We start from the raw sequence: 4,712 nt of genomic DNA on the forward strand, positions 1-4,712 counted from the left end.
TAACGTTCTCTTCAGAGCCGCAGTGAAACCAGGAACCACGTGGAGAAGGCACCCACACTGAAAGTGCCTGGAGGGAACATTGGGGCTTCTTCTCAGTGTCTCTGACATAGGGTTTCACTGTCCCGGGAAAGTCTCTGCTAACACCGTGCAGAGCGCTGTGCCCAATGTACAGAAACGTCTTGCGGTATCTCCTACAGGGAAAGTGCCAGGAGGGAATTGTCGAGCTTGTTCTCAGTGTCTCTGAGAATTGCTCTGATTATCTGTGTGACCTCTTTGCTAAGACTCTCCAGAGAGCCGTCCTCAAAACAAACACACATCTTGACATATCTCCCACATTGATCGCAGTGTCTCCAGAAACGGCATTCAAGGAGCCAGGACCTTTTCTCCCTACACTGTCCATTGAGTTGTCCTCAAAACCAATATACATCCTGCTATATCTCCCACATGGAAAGTGCCAGGAGGGAGAAGTGGGGATTATGTTTAGACTTTCTCGGAACTGCTTCAAATCAACTAGATATCTTTGTGCTGTAAATCTCCCAACAGCCAAACGCAAAAGCAGCAAACATCTCGCTGTATGTCCCACATCCAAAGTGCCAAGAGAGAGCTTGCTCTCCCTGTCTTTGAGTACTGTTTTCACTGTCCCGGTTACCTCTTTGCTAACGTTCTCTTCAGAGCCGCAGTGAAACCAGGAACCACGTGGAGAAGGCACCCACACTGAAAGTGCCTGGAGGGAACATTGGGGCTTCTTCTCAGTGTCTCTGACATAGGGTTTCACTGTCCCGGGAAAGTCTCTGCTAACACCGTGCAGAGCGCTGTGCCCAATGTACAGAAACGTCTTGCGGTATCTCCTACAGGGAAAGTGCCAGGAGGGAATTGTGGAGCTTGTTCTCAGTGTCTCTGAGAATTGCTCTGATTATCCCTGTGACCTCTTTGCTAAGACTCTCCAGAGAGCCGTCCTCAAAACAAACACACGTCTTGACATATCTCCCACATTGATCGCAGTGTCTCCAGAAACGGCATTCAAGGAGCCAGGACCTTTTCTCCCTACACTGTCCATTGAGTTGTCCTCAAAACCAATATACATCCTGCTATATCTCCCACATGGAAAGTGCCAGGAGGGAGAAGTGGGGATTATGTTTAGACTTTCTCGGAACTGCTTCAAATCAACTAGATATCTTTGTGCTGTAAATCTCCCAACAGCCAAACGCAAAAGCAGCAAACATCTCGCTGTATGTCCCACATCCAAAGTGCCAAGAGAGAGCTTGCTCTCCCTGTCTTTGAGTACTGTTTTCACTGTCCCGGTTACCTCTTTGCTAACGTTCTCTTCAGAGCCGCAGTGAAACCAGGAACCACGTGGAGAAGGCACCCACACTGAAAGTGCCTGGAGGGAACATTGGGGCTTCTTCTCAGTGTCTCTGACATAGGGTTTCACTGTCCCGGGAAAGTCTCTGCTAACACCGTGCAGAGCGCTGTGCCCAATGTACAGAAACGTCTTGCGGTATCTCCTACAGGGAAAGTGCCAGGAGGGAATTGTGGAGCTTGTTCTCAGTGTCTCTGAGAATTGCTCTGATTATCCCTGTGACCTCTTTGCTAAGACTCTCTGGAGAGCCGTCCTCAAAACAAACACACGTCTTGACATATCTCCCACATTGATCGCAGTGTCTCCAGAAACGGCATTCAAGGAGCCAGGACCTTTTCTCCCTACACTGTCCATTGAGTTGTCCTCAAAACCAATATACATCCTGCTATATCTCCCACATGGAAAGTGCCAGGAGGGAGAAGTGGGGATTATGTTTAGACTTTCTCGGAACTGCTTCAAATCAACTAGATATCTTTGTGCTGTAAATCTCCCAACAGCCAAACGCAAAAGCAGCAAACATCTCGCTGTATGTCCCACATCCAAAGTGCCAAGAGAGAGCTTGCTCTCCCTGTCTTTGAGTACTGTTTTCACTGTCCCGGTTACCTCTTTGCTAACGTTCTCTTCAGAGCCGCAGTGAAACCAGGAACCACGTGGAGAAGGCACCCACACTGAAAGTGCCTGGAGGGAACATTGGGGCTTCTTCTCAGTGTCTCTGACATAGGGTTTCACTGTCCCGGGAAAGTCTCTGCTAACACCGTGCAGAGCGCTGTGCCCAATGTACAGAAACGTCTTGCGGTATCTCCTACAGGGAAAGTGCCAGGAGGGAATTGTGGAGCTTGTTCTCAGTGTCTCTGAGAATTGCTCTGATTATCCCTGTGACCTCTTTGCTAAGACTCTCTGGAGAGCCGTCCTCAAAACAAACACACGTCTTGACATATCTCCCACATTGATCGCAGTGTCTCCAGAAACGGCATTCAAGGAGCCAGGACCTTTTCTCCCTACACTGTCCATTGAGTTGTCCTCAAAACCAATATACATCCTGCTATATCTCCCACATGGAAAGTGCCAGGAGGGAGAAGTGGGGATTATGTTTAGACTTTCTCGGAACTGCTTCAAATCAACTAGATATCTTTGTGCTGTAAATCTCCCAACAGCCAAACGCAAAAGCAGCAAACATCTCGCTGTATGTCCCACATCCAAAGTGCCAAGAGAGAGCTTGCTCTCCCTGTCTTTGAGTACTGTTTTCACTGTCCCGGTTACCTCTTTGCTAACGTTCTCTTCAGAGCCGCAGTGAAACCAGGAACCACGTGGAGAAGGCACCCACACTGAAAGTGCCTGGAGGGAACATTGGGGCTTCTTCTCAGTGTCTCTGACATAGGGTTTCACTGTCCCGGGAAAGTCTCTGCTAACACCGTGCAGAGCGCTGTGCCCAATGTACAGAAACGTCTTGCGGTATCTCCTACAGGGAAAGTGCCAGGAGGGAATTGTCGAGCTTGTTCTCAGTGTCTCTGAGAATTGCTCTGATTATCCCTGTGACCTCTTTGCTAAGACTCTCCAGAGAGCCGTCCTCAAAACAAACACACGTCTTGACATATCTCCCACATTGATCGCAGTGTCTCCAGAAACGGCATTCAAGGAGCCAGGACCTTTTCTCCCTACACTGTCCATTGAGTTGTCCTCAAAACCAATATACATCCTGCTATATCTCCCACATGGAAAGTGCCAGGAGGGAGAAGTGGGGATTATGTTTAGACTTTCTCGGAACTGCTTCAAATCAACTAGATATCTTTGTGCTGTAAATCTCCCAACAGCCAAACGCAAAAGCAGCAAACATCTCGCTGTATGTCCCACATCCAAAGTGCCAAGAGAGACCTTGCTCTCCCTGTCTTTGAGTACTGTTTTCACTGTCCCGGTTACCTCTTTGCTAACGTTCTCTTCAGAGCCGCAGTGAAACCAGGAACCACGTGGAGAAGGCACCCACACTGAAAGTGCCTGGAGGGAACATTGGGGCTTCTTCTCAGTGTCTCTGACATAGGGTTTCACTGTCCCGGGAAAGTCTCTGCTAACACCGTGCAGAGCGCTGTGCCCAATGTACAGAAACGTCTTGCGGTATCTCCTACAGGGAAAGTGCCAGGAGGGAATTGTGGAGCTTGTTCTCAGTGTCTCTGAGAATTGCTCTGATTATCCCTGTGACCTCTTTGCTAAGACTCTCTGGAGAGCCGTCCTCAAAACAAACACACGTCTTGACATATCTCCCACATTGATCGCAGTGTCTCCAGAAACGGCATTCAAGGAGCCAGGACCTTTTCTCCCTACACTGTCCATTGAGTTGTCCTCAAAACCAATATACATCCTGCTATATCTCCCACATGGAAAGTGCCAGGAGGGAGAAGTGGGGATTATGTTTAGACTTTCTCGGAACTGCTTCAAATCAACTAGATATCTTTGTGCTGTAAATCTCCCAACAGCCAAACGCAAAAGCAGCAAACATCTCGCTGTATGTCCCACATCCAAAGTGCCAAGAGAGAGCTTGCTCTCCCTGTCTTTGAGTACTGTTTTCACTGTCCCGGTTACCTCTTTGCTAACGTTCTCTTCAGAGCCGCAGTGAAACCAGGAACCACGTGGAGAAGGCACCCACACTGAAAGTGCCTGGAGGGAACATTGGGGCTTCTTCTCAGTGTCTCTGACATAGGGTTTCACTGTCCCGGGAAAGTCTCTGCTAACACCGTGCAGAGCGCTGTGCCCAATGTACAGAAACGTCTTGCGGTATCTCCTACAGGGAAAGTGCCAGGAGGGAATTGTCGAGCTTGTTCTCAGTGTCTCTGAGAATTGCTCTGATTATCCCTGTGACCTCTTTGCTAAGACTCTCTGGAGAGCCGTCCTCAAAACAAACACACGTCTTGACATATCTCCCACATTGATCGCAGTGTCTCCAGAAACGGCATTCAAGGAGCCAGGACCTTTTCTCCCTACACTGTCCATTGAGTTGTCCTCAAAACCAATATACATCCTGCTATATCTCCCACATGGAAAGTGCCAGGAGGGAGAAGTGGGGATTATGTTTAGACTTTCTCGGAACTGCTTCAAATCAACTAGATATCTTTGTGCTGTAAATCTCCCAACAGCCAAACGCAAAAGCAGCAAACATCTCTCTGTATGTCCCACATCCAAAGTGCCAAGAGAGAGCTTGCTCTCCCTGTCTTTGAGTACTGTTTTCACTGTCCCGGTTACCTCTTTGCTAACGTTCTCTTCAGAGCCGCAGTGAAACCAGGAACCACGTGGAGAAGGCACCCACACTGAAAGTGCCTGGAGGGAACATTGGGGCTTCTTCTCAGTGTCTCTGACATAGGGT

This window comes from Larus michahellis, unplaced genomic scaffold (genome assembly GCF_964199755.1).
Source record: "Larus michahellis unplaced genomic scaffold, bLarMic1.1 SCAFFOLD_37, whole genome shotgun sequence".
Classification (NCBI taxonomy): domain Eukaryota; kingdom Metazoa; phylum Chordata; class Aves; order Charadriiformes; family Laridae; genus Larus; species Larus michahellis.